Here is a 12,677-nt window from a genome sequence, read left to right on the forward strand (position 1 = left end):
CCAGGGATAGAACCCGTGTCCTCATGGATGCTAGTCGGATTTGTTAACCACTGAGCCACGACGGGAACTCCATTCACGGCCCAGATTTTTTTTTTTATTGTTATTTCCCCAATACAATTTTTTTTCTACTGTACAGCATGGTGACCCAGTCACACATATATGTATACATTCGTTTTTCTCCCATTATCATGCTCCATCATAAGTGACTAGACATAGTTCCCAGTGCTACACAGCAGGATCTCATTGCTAATCCATTCCAAAGGCAATACTTTGCATCTATTAACCCAAGCTCCCCATCCACCCCCCTCCCTCCCCCTCCCCCTTGGCAACCACAAGTCTATTCTCCAAGTCCATGATTTTCTTTCCTGTGGAAAGGTTCTTTTGTGCTTTATATTAGATTCCAGATATAAGTGATATCATATGGTATTTGTCTTTTTCTGACTTACTTCACTCAATATGAGAGTCTCTAGTTCCATCCATATTGCTGCAAATGACATTGTCTTGTTCTTTTTTTATGGCTGAGTAGTATTCCATTGTGTATATATACCACATCTTCCTAATCCAATCATCTGTTGATGGACATTTGGGTTGTTTCCATGTCTCAGCTATTGTGAATAGAGCTGCAATGAACATGTGGGTGTGTGTATCTTTTTAAAGGAAAGTTTTGTCTCACGGCCCAGATTTTAATGGCAGGGTGGCCTTTGGGAAGCTGCTAGGAGTCCCAATGAGGTTCTGCCCATCTGCAATTGTGCACAGTTCACTTCCTGGAGAAAGAGGCCAGGCCTGTGCAGGGGACCCGCCTTTGACCCCTACTCTCTTGTTCCCTTTGTCCTCAGCTATGCTTTCTCTCTCAGCACCTTCATCCCTCAGGCCAGTCTCCTCTATCTCTCTCACATTCACCACCACTCAGCCATGCCCTTCTCTCAGGCTTCGAGGTACCAGGAAGACCTTTTTAGACTATAGTCCCACCTCCTCCATGAAGTCCTCTCTGATTGCTTCAGCTCACACAGCACGTCACCGGCAGCACTGATAGGCTCTTTAATCGTGTGTCATGTGTCTCCCTTGGGTCCACCCTGGAAGGGGCCCTGGCCTCTCCTTCATTTGTAGGCTGAGTGCCACTTCCTCTGAACCTGGGGTGGACAACAGCTCATCTCCAGCCTCATCCTTTGGCTTTCTCTTCTTTGTACCTCTATAGCATTTAGCACAGTGCCTGGCACACTGGTAGGGTTTTTAATCCATGAAAATGCTAAGATATGGACCAGGATTAGGTAACAAACAGGGGAGAAGCTACAAAATTAAAAGAAGCTTCTGGAACCTCAGAAGAGTTCTTTTCATTATTCATTAGAACAACAAATAGTTCTTAAAGTGTGGTTTGGAGATCCCTGGGTCAAAATTATTTTCGAAAGAATACTAAGATATGATTTGCCGTTTTCACTCGCATTCTCTCAGGAGTGCATAGTGTTTTTTTTCCAGAAGCTACATAATGTGATATATCACAAAAGACTGAGAGCAGAATCAGAGACAAGAATCCAGCTGCCTTCTGTTAAGCCAGACACTAAAGGGATTTGCTGAAATGCAAAACAATGCCTCCTTCTCATTGATTTGTTTTTGGTTTTGCTTTGGAAAATAGCTAGACTATATGCTATTGTATAAAATTAAAATATGCTATGTATGTTAACACGTCATAGGCTTATTACTGTGCTTTTTAAAATACAGGAAGAAATATTTTAAACATTTCTGGGTTTTAATTTCTAATACAGTAAATATCCATAGCTATAACCCCCATCAATAAAAAGTTCTTTGGGGTCCTGAATAATTTTCAAGTGTGAAAAAGGGCCCTGAGACCAAAACGTCTGAGAATCTTTGCACTACTAGAATATGAATATTATTTACTTGTCCAGCAATCAGTACCCCTTCCCCCTACCCACCCAGTTTCCAGCTCTTTTATTCCTGGAGCCTGTGACCAGGGATTACTTTTAGCTCCAGATAATCCATAAAGTGTGGCTCCCAGGGGCCTGAGGGCCGACATGCTAATGAGGGCAGCCCTGCTGGATGAGGCCAGGAGCTTAGTGAGGGTCCCTAGGCACTTCCCCCACTCAATGGCCAGCAGGCCTTTCCTTTCTCCTCCTTGTAGAGGCCCAGAAGTCTCTCTCTCTTTTTTTGTCTTTTCAGGGCCGCACCTGTAACATATTGAGGTTTCCAGGCTGGGGTCCAAATGGAGCTGCAGCTGCTGGCCTACACCAGAGCCACAGCGACACTGGATCCGAGTCTGCGACCTACACCACAGCTCACGGCAACGCCAGATCCTTAACCCACTGAGCAAGGCCAGAGATTGAACCCATGTCCACATGGATCCTTGTCAGGTTCATTACCGCTGAGCCACAGCGGGCTCTCCCAGGAATCTCTCTTATCAACTCAGAAATTGCTTATCTCCTTCCACAGAACGTGACCACTCCAACAACTGGCCCTTCTCAGCTCACAGACCCTTTTCCCAAAGCAAGAGCCGAGAGAGGGTGTCTCAAGGGCCATCCTGCAGGATGAGCTGATCCCAATGGTCAGTCTCCCCTGGAGATGGCGGGAGGGGAGTGAGGACAGAGGAAGAAAGGAATGCCCTTCCCAGAAGGCACCTGCAGGGCCGCGGGTCCTGGTGGCGTCACCTTGAAACTCACACGACACACACGTCCGAACCCGCCCAACAGTCTGACCCAGGAAACTCCCGAGGCCCAGCCTTGAGTGTAACAGGTGTGGGCTCCAGTGGCCACAATGGGGTGCAACAGCTCACGGCTCAACTGAAGCATTTCGAGCACTGGAGGGTCAGGTCACAAAGGAATGGAGGGTCGCAGGCTGTGGTCAGGGAGGAGAACTTGCGGGTAGAAGCGCCACCATCACCCGCGTTAAGTAATACTCGTGGTGACTACCATTCACGGTGAGCACAAGGGCATCGGGGAGTATCCCTCCCCCCCCACCACCACCGCCGCAACGGCCCTGCGGAGCAAGCACATCGGGAATCTGGTTTCCACTTTACAGATGAGGAAGCTGAAGCTCAGCAAGTTGAAGGACTGTGCCAGCTACCACGTGGGGGAACGGGACACTGGCTCCAGGACCTTTGCTCTGCCGTCTGGCTCTCTGAGGAGGAAGTGCTCTGGAGCCGTCTAAACAGGCCACCGGCTCTCTGGGCTAATGATCGCCCTAAGCGAGGGAAAGAGTGTGACTCTTTCGAGAGCCACATTACATGATTGTCAAATGTCAGCTTCACACTTCATGGGATTACAGCAGAGTGCATTTCCCAAGCAGGGCATCCAGGGGACACACCAGGAAGTGCGGGCAGTCTGGACAAACAGTCTCGAATTCTTTTTTGGCAGGGTGGGTGGGGGCTGGATATTTGGTTACACCTGCCTTAGACGTTTTGCAGCTAGACTACTGGGCACACTGCCTGGAGCCGACCCTGGGTGCCTGTATCACTGCGGGTTTGTGTGCTGGAGCCAATTTTTTTTTTTTTTTTTTTTTTTTGGTCTTTTTTTGTCTTCTTACGGCTGCACCCATGGCATATGGAGGTTCCCAGGCCAGAGATCTAATCAGAGCCATAGCCACCAGCCCACGCCATGGCCCACAGCAATGCCAGATCCAAGCCACATCTGTGACCTACACCACAGCTCACGGCAGCGCTGGATCTGTAACCCACTGAGTGAGGCCAGGGATCGAATCCACAACCTCATGGTTCCTAGCCGGATTCGTTTCCACTGCGCCATGACGGGAACTCCTGGAGCCGATTTTTAAATGCTTTCTGAGTGAACATGCAGTGAATCCCTGTGGGCTCACCTCCAGAGGAGGAGGGGTGACCTGCCTTTGAGAGGGGAGCCCCCAGTCTCCTCTGCCTCGTGAGGGGAACAGCCCCGCACACTCCCTGCTGGCTGCGGTTCCCTCACAAGGCGTAGAAGACATTGGTGACCTTCCCAGGCCCCTGCAGGCAGCACAGTCCCCACCCCACCTCCTCCCTATATTTGTCACAGCCTTGGCCAAGGGCAGGAGTCATTTGCATTTCTTTGCTTTAAGGACACACAGTCCCTTTACTCCTCCAGGGGCTTGGAAACCCACCCCTGGGCCCAGCCAGGTGGGCAGGGAACTGGGGGCTGCCCGATAGCCGTGGGGCTCCTCGAAGAACTGCTTTATGAACGGGGCCTTGCTATGATGCCATTTGAAAAAACTGAGCCATTGCGTGGTGGCAAGGCTGTCCTGCAGGGGCTGTCCCTGACCTCCCCCAGCAGCAGAGCAGAGGGGGGCCCCCATCTGAGTCATTCTTACAGACAATTTAGGCAAAGAGCTACCTGTGTGCAGATTGGTAACAAAGAGCTCCCTCCCTCCCCCCCTCTCTCTCTTTATCTCACACACACACACACACACACACACTCACACACATACACACACACACACGTTCTCACTCTCCCAACGTCCTACTGTAACCATACACCCCCAAATAGCTTCCAGGGTTCTGCTCCAAAGCCTGAATATGTTTTCACCTGGGGACAGTCACGACACCCACCAGAATTATCAAGTGTCCTGGCTTCTTTCTTTATATTGCTCTTGGAGACCTTCGTGATCAATTAGTGGCTCCCCAGAGCAAGGAAATATAACTTTGAGAGAACCTCCAAGTCTTTTGTTCTAATTTCTTTCTTTTTTTTTTTTAACTCTCGAGAAACTTGAATATTCTGAAAAGCACATAAAATAATACAGTACCTGGTACCCGCTATACAAAATGGACACCTGTGAATATTTTGTTATATTTGCTTCAAGTCAAGAAAACATTATGTAGAAAGTGGAAAGGTCCCTTGTCCTTCTCTAGAACTATTTCCTGCCTTCCCACTCTAGCGGTAACCACTATCTTAAGTTTGCTTCGGATCATCCTTTTTGAAATTTTAATGAATATTTATTAAAATATTTATAGAAATAGTTTACTTATAGAAAGATGTAGGTGGGTTTATTTCTTGGTATGAATTTTTTTTTTTTTTTTTTTTGGCCACAGCTCTGGCCTATGGAAGTTCCTGGGCCAGGGATCGAAACTGAGCCACAGTGCAACCTACAGCAGCTGCGACAATGCCAGATCCTTAACCAACTGCACCACAGTGGGAACTCCAATGCATGAATTTTATAAATGGTTCACACAGTATGCACTGTCCTTCAATCTGCATTTTCTTTATTTAACAGTGTGTTTTTGGTCATCCTTCCTCACTCTTTAGGTGTGTTTTGTTGTATGTTATGGTTCCCTGCCAGCCACCATATATTTGGGAGATGGGTACAAAGCAGACTTCAAATAAGGAAGGAATTAATAAAATAATAATCTAATTAATGATTAATAAAATAACAATAATAGTGGCATTCTCGTCGTGGCTCAGCAGAAATGAATCTGACTAGCATCCATGAGGATGCAGGTTCGAGCCCTGGCCTTGCTCAGTGGGTTAAGGATCCAGAGTTGCAGTGAGCTGTGGTATGGGCTGCAGATGTGAATCGGATCCTGTGTTGCTGTGGCTGTGGTGTAGGCCAGCAGCTTCAGCTCCAATTTGACCCCTAGCCTGGGAACCTCCATATGCTGAGGGTATGGCCCTAAAAAGACAATAAATAAATAAATAAATAATAGTTATCACCCTAAGAGCTGCTCATCTGCTATCCATCTTTGTGAAAGCCTACAACAAATGGAAACAAGTCAATGCTGCCGCAGGAGAGACATAAGCCAGACCTCAGGATGCGATGCTTCCCCTACAGTGTAACACCCCTTCTAGGGAGGATGTTTTCTCTGAGATGGCTTTGCTTCTATTCTCCCTGGAGGCAAAGACATGGATGAAATGAAGCGATCTGGTAGATTTATAATCAACTAACAGATCCTGGCAGAGAGCTAGTGGGTCCACTTTAGGGCTCAATGCCAGGAAGATAAAAGATCTAAAAAGGTCTCCTGCCTTCCAGGGCTCTGTCGTCTTGTTGGGGAGGTGACCCAGGCCACATGCAAGCTAGTGCAGGAGCACGTGGGTTAGTGTGCTGCAGAGGTTGAGAGCAGGGAGTCCAAGTGCCCAGGGTTTAAATCCCCACCCTGTGCTTGCTGGCTCTCTGAACCTAACTTCTTTTTGCCCCCAAATGCCTTATCTGTAAAATGGGAATAATAGGCTCATGTGAGAATTCAACGTGTTAATATAGGTAAAGCCATGACTATAGTACCTGACCTCAGCAAGCGCTACGCATGTATTTGTTAAATCAGAATTAAGTGTTGTTTGAATGATAAGGATCATGAGCTAGAGCTGGGGGGATTAGAAAAGGCTTCAGAGAGGAATGGGCAGAGAGAGCATGCTCCCTAAACCTAGGAGACCTTCCTCACCAAAACTGACCCAAGAAAGTATATGGGGCTGAGCGAGGGGAAGAGTTGGGCGGGACTGTGGGGTATGTGAAGAGCACGGTGAATGGGAGAGCAGGGAAAGGGCTTGATGTCAGGACCAAAAGTTTGAGATTCATCCATAAGAAACAGGGAGCCACCGAAGGGTCCATGCGGCAGTGACATGTTCAGGGAAATGTATCAGTCAGGATAGGCTTTGTAACAAGTACACCCGCCTCTTCCCCTTTCTCAGTAGTGTCAAATGATAAAGTTTATTTCTTGCTCATAATAAATGTCCTCTGCCAAGATAAAATTTATTTCTTGCTCACAATAAATGTCCTCTGCCAAGCACACCCACCTCCTCCCCTTTCTCAGTAGTGTCAAATGATAAAGTTTATTCCTTGCTCACCATTAATGTCCACAAAGAGTCTTGTGACTTCTTTGGGATCCAGAAGGAGGAAACAGCCTCTATCTAGGATATTTGGGGCTTGTTGCTGCAGAGGGGGAAAAGCACAAGGCAAAGAGTGTGCCGGCTGTCAAAACTTCTGCTGGCAAGTGACACGTGTCTCACTGGCCAAAGCAAGTCCAACAGCCAAGCCCACTGCCAATGGGGCAGGATGTAGGTCTTCTTAGGAAGGAGCAGCACATGTTTGAGAACAATAATATAACCTCCCCTGTGGAGTGTAAGACCTTTTGTAATATTATCACACGGGCTTCTGCTATGATGTTGCCTCCAACTCAGTCACATTGGGATCCTGCATTGTTATGAATTTTTCTTTCCACCATGATGCTTTAGAATTGGCCTTGAAATCAATGTGGCTCTCGCCCCCACCTCAGGCTGCCCCATTAGCTGATTAAAAGGAAAGGGTTCCCCTAAGAAACATTTTCCCCCCAAGCCTGAGAAATGAATATAATGTTTCTGCTTTTGAGTTACTCAGGCATCTTGGTTGAGGTAAGCCTGTGTGTTCTCCAGTTTGCCTAGTCTTATAATTTTGTAGCCTGCTGCGATTTCTGGCCTATTGATTAATGGGTCTCTCTCTCTCTCCACCACAAGCGACCTTAATCTTTTCTTAATTGCTTTAATGGCTGTTCGGCTTCCCTCTTGTGCCTTCCCCCACAATGTTGTTGTTGCAAAGCTTTTGTGTCTTAACTTCATTCCCCCAACCGAGGACTTTGCAGGCGAATGAAAGGTGAATTCTCTCTTTGTTTACCCTCTTTTCCTTGTTTTTCTCTTTTGCCTTATTTCTTCCTTAGCTGTTTTCACATTTCTTAGCCAGCGTGAGGCATTGTCTGAGGTAATTGGGCACAAACAGAAAAATAAACAAAAATATAATGAGGGAGGCCAAGGCCAAGGTCCCCCCCCTCAGGGACCTCTGCACCCACCCCATCGGATCTGGTCTGGGCACCGCGCCTCCCTCTCTCTTCCCTGCCCTCCAAGGCCAGCGACCAGGCGAGCCACTGCCCTGCCACACGGAGGGGTGAATGCAGTCTCCCCCAAACCAGACCAGGGTAGAGGTGCAGGGTCAGCTTTCATGTGGCCTAGTTTGGGGCTCGCTCCCTCCTTAGGAACAGAATTCCAGGAGCTTCATCTGTTCGTTCATTGATTGACGGATCCACCAACACTTGTTCAGCGCTTGCTGTGTGCCCAGCATCATGGGTATCATGGGAAGTACCAAAGACGCACAGACCCTGAGCTCAAGTCACTCACAGATCAAACCAGCAGATGTGAAAGAGTAACACACAAAGCAGCGCCTTCGGAACCCCCGAGAGCTCAGATGACAAAGACTGGAGGAGTTCTCAGGTGAGGGGCCGTCGTGGGCCATGGGGGCAGGAAGAGGTGAGCTTTAAAATGGGCCTTACAGACGGACAGGACCAAGCAGACAAAAGACCTGGAGGTGAGAGGAACATAGACGTAGGGGAGAAGGAGGGCACAGGGCCGGGAGCCCTGACTCCTCTGCGCCCTGGGCCTCGCTGCCATGGCCTGGAAGCTTGGCTGTGAGGGGAAGTGCACACCACACTCGGAGTCAGCTTGCACCCACAGAAGATCCTTCCCCATCTGGTTCCCCACTTCCCCGTTCTGAGAGGGAAAGGATGCTAGGAGTGATTAGCAGTCGCTATTCTGAGGGGGAGTGATGGGGGGAAGAATATTCTTTTCCAACAAAGACTCAGGACCTTTGAGACGTCAAAGGTTCCAAATTTCTGGAACCTTCTTTGGTGACCCCACAAAGTCTGAAAGGATCCACAAGGAGCCCATGCCCTCCGCGTGACCCTAGGCCACAGCCTGTACCAGGCCTCTTAGGATGCCAAGGCTACATTGGGATGGCTCATCACGTCCTGTTTGTCAGGCATCCTGAACTACTTCTTGATGGACCCCAAGGGTATCAGGGAACTCCTGGGGGCAGGCGTGTGTGTCCTCTCCTGCATAGGAATGGACAGAGCCTGGGAGCTTGGTAGAGTGGCTGAGCCAAACTGTTGGATGCCATTGGCATCCAAGGGCTTACCTCTACTCTTATTTATAAACTCTCAGGGGCGGCAGAAGGAGAAAGACCATCCACTAAACACATCAGTAAGTGAAGGGAGATGCAGAGTATGCGGTTAAGAGTTTATTTCTGGGGTCGGATGGCCTGAGTTCAAATGCAGATCACCCCAAGTCCATAGTTTACATTAAGGTTCCCTGTTGGTACTGTACATTCTTTGGGTTTGGACAAATGTATGATGACACGTATCATGCAGAATATTGTCACGGCCTTAAAAGTCCTCTGAGCTCTGCCTCTGTGCTCACCCTACTCCCCACCCCAGCCTGGGCAACCCCTAATCTTTTTACTGTGTCCATGCTTTTACCTTTTCCAGAGTGTCATATGGTTGGAATCACACAGCATGTAGCCTTTTCGGATGGGCTTCTTTCACTTGGTAATTAAGTTTCCTCCATGTCTTCTCATGGTGTGAAAGTGCATTTCTTTTTACTGTGGCATAATATTCCACTGTCTGGAGGGACCACAGTTTATCCATCCATTTGCCTGCTGAGGGACACCTTGGTTGCTTCCAAGTTTGGACAATTATGAATAAAGCTGCTATAAATATCCATGGGCAGGTATTTGTGTGGACATAAGTTTTTAGCGATGCAGTTTTCGTGTGTCAGCAAATATTCTTATTTTGATTTTTTTCTACCATTGAAAAAGGTGAAAAACCACCCTTCGTTCAAACACTGTGCAAAAGCAGGTTTGGCCTGGTTAATTTCCCACCTCTGTTTCGCCTAAGGCAAGTTTCTTTTGCTCACAAACAGTGGTGTGTGAAAGGACTCTTCTCCACTGGAAGAGGTGCCAGGATGTGCAGCCCCTTGGGTCAGAGCAGGGATGGGAAATAGCACCCCTGAATCTGAGGGGAGCACAGCACTGACAGCTCAAAAGCTGTTTGCCAGTTTTATGTCAGGTGCTGTACTTGGTCCTTTTCATATATTATCTATGAAATATCCCATTTTATTTCATACTATCTTTTAACCTTGGCAGCAGCTTCATGAGGCCTGCCTATCACCCCAATCCTATCTGAGGGACTTGAAGCGCAAAGAGGTAAAGTCACTTTCCCAGGGTCATGCAGCCAGTACATTTTGGAACAGGATTGCATCCAGGTGTGTCTGACTTTACAACTTCTGTTTTTGAAGACAGTGTGCTAGGGAGAAGGCGGGGGGGGGGGGGGAACGATAGAGAAGAGGGAGGAGGAGAAAGGGGGAGAGGGAAAGTCATAGGAACCACTGCTGATCCCTTCAGAAGCCCCATGTTGGAGGAAGGGAAGGAAGGGCCCTGGAATCTCGGATGCTCACAGGCAGGTTTGCCAGATTCAGCAAATAACCCTATGAGATGCCCAGTTAAATCTGAATTTCAGATAAGCAATGAATAATCATAATTTTGCCCCCCAGAAATATAAGGGATATACTAAGACTAAAAAAAAATCCTTTGCTGTTCATCTGAAATCCCAGTGTGACCTGGCGCCCTTCTCACCCGGCATCCTGGGTCCAGCACACAGAGAGACAAACAGGAGCATCTGGAAAAGCATTTTTCTCTGCTCCCTATCCTTGGGATCTTGAAACAAACATGCTCCACATAGCAACTGCACCCTCTCCGTTCTTCGGAACTACCAGGCCTTCGAGCTTGGTGGAACAAGGAGTTCTAAGAATCCTTAGAAACGTGCTGCCCAGCCAAGCTGTCCATCAAGCCTGGACAGGCACGCGGACACACCGGAAGGGATGGAGCATTTGCCTTTGGAACCTCCCCCCTCTCATTTCTCCATCCTTCTCCCTTCTCTCAGCATCCCTCGCCTAGTCCAGGTTCGCTGAGGCTCTGGTCCTGCCCAAGCGTTTAATAAACTAGTCCACGCTGACGTCACAGGGACTCCCTCCTTCGGAGAACTCGCAACAGGAAGGAAGAGCCCGAGGAGGAGATGCTTAGGACAAAGGCAGGGAACAAATGGCAGGGATGTCGGGCCTCATGCCACGTATGGGAGAGCTACTGGGGACCAGAGGGGCCTTCGGTCCTCCCCCCCGTATATCAGCTATGTCACCACCTGGTCCGCCAGGCCTGCCTGACTGAATGGGAAACTGATCACCAGCATGTAGCAGCACACTCATCAGGACTTCCAGCCTGCGACTCACCTCTCTGGAGCTTGTCCCGCGTCAGGCTGCTTCCTCCTGCCCCGGGGAGCAACCCTTCCGGGGGCTGAAAGGCTCTCTTGGTGCGGGCATCGTCAGAACCGCACACCTAAGAGCGTCTCCAGCCCCCTTATCTTCCGTCCCCTCCTTGAATGGTTTCCCACCAGGAGAGCAGGCAGTTCTGAGCCAGGCTCGAGGCCGGCGCGCAGAGAAGGGGGCTGACCTCCAGGAAGCTCCAAACCAGACGCTTCACGCACATACCTGTCCTTGGCTCGCGGCTGCCCCTCCTAGAAAGAGTACCAGGCCTCCCACCCTGACCCTCCCACGTCGAAACAACCTCCGAGTGCGGTTTCCATGGCAACCGGAGGCGCTGCCGTCGTTTCACACCTATAACTGGACTCCCCGCCCCGCCCCCAACGCTGCACCCCTCACCCAGGATTCTCATCAAGCCCCTCTTCTGGTCACACCGAGGAGACGCAGACTCCGCCTAACAGATCCGCTTGCTGTCAGCTTCTAAGAATTTTACGCCCATCTTTAGTCAAAGATGTCAATGGAGGGCCTTCCCTTTGAATACAGATTTTTTTTAAAAATTTACGGTAAGTTAAAAATGTAACAAATGGGGTAAGGACATTGCGACAATCTTTGGCAGTGTGGAGGCTAGGATAGCTTGAGAAATGTGTGGGAACTTGGCCCAAAGGCCTGTATATGGAGATGTGATTATTCTTCAAGTAGGAGTTAATGGGGAGGCTGATCTCCAAATATTTCATACACGAATTACAGCCAATTATTGGATTATACAGGAGGTCGGCCTGCTGGTTCCCCTCTGGCCATCCTCATACTGTCAACACGCAAATGGCAAGGAATAGGGGGACCCAGGAGAGTGGCCCTGGGCTGAGAACCAGAGAGGATGGCCAACCCACTTCCCCCACTCAGCCTCCTGCCTCATCTCTGACTCTGTTCTCGCTAGCCTTTGGAGGATCCAGTCCCCACCTCATCCAGGCGGGTCCCCAACCACAGACTTGGCTGATTCGGAGCCCCCCACTCCACACCAGTCCACCTCTTCTTGCCCCACCTGTCACCAGCAAAGCACCATTCCCAGAGACCCTACGCATCACGCCAACATGGAATGAACATGAGGTTCCACGAAGGGAGGCGAATGGAGGAGTGGGGTTATCATCTGATTTCTTAGACCTTCACAAAATAATCCTGTTTTGTTGACCATGCCAGCAAGGGAAGCCCCCAGATCCAGGAAAGAAACAGTTGATGTCTTTGGATCCAGGCTTCTGGGTGGTTGGGAACTGGTTCACTCTTTGGATCTTCCTGAGGGTTCAGAAATCTCTAGCTGGTTTCTCTGTGCCCCCCAGGAGGCTCTTCTGGATACGGCAAGGGTTGTGGGGCTAAAGAATGCCCACAAACCCTGACCTGCCATCTCCCTTCTACAACCCCTCTTCCTTCCCTGTTAACCCCCTTCCCTGTTAACTGGGTGACCAAGGGCAACTCACATGTCAAGTCTTCTACTCCTTAAGTGGCTGTCATCAGACGATGACATCTCCACGGACCCCTTCTCAGGTCTCTCCTGTTAAAAAAAATTTTTTTTTTCAGTTCACAGATTCTAAAATACCACCTAAGGCTACTTTACCCCATATAACTCCTTCCTTCAAAGATGGACTGGGAGGGGGC

The 12,677-nt window shown here is 49.1% G+C and overlaps 2 long non-coding RNA genes across 2 annotated transcripts in view; one reads left to right on the forward strand and one right to left on the reverse strand.

Moving 5' to 3' along the window:
* LOC146404833 (uncharacterized) overlaps positions 1-12,677 on the forward strand; it is a 1,439,763-nt gene that overhangs the window by 874,046 nt on the left and 553,040 nt on the right. The window lies entirely within an intron of this gene.
* Positions 1-12,677, reverse strand: part of LOC110260024 (uncharacterized) — a 143,662-nt gene that overhangs the window by 97,782 nt on the left and 33,203 nt on the right. The window contains exon 2 of the long non-coding RNA XR_014842025.1: positions 12,500-12,573. This is a non-coding gene — a long non-coding RNA (uncharacterized LOC110260024). The remainder of the gene's footprint in view (positions 1-12,499; positions 12,574-12,677) is intronic.

The sequence above is a fragment of the Sus scrofa genome, chromosome 3 (assembly GCF_054392235.1).
Source record: "Sus scrofa isolate SSC_HxYL_T2T_F1_AM1 chromosome 3, Sscrofa_HxYL_maternal_Yorkshire_Landrace_v2.0, whole genome shotgun sequence".
Lineage (NCBI taxonomy): Eukaryota > Metazoa > Chordata > Mammalia > Artiodactyla > Suidae > Sus > Sus scrofa.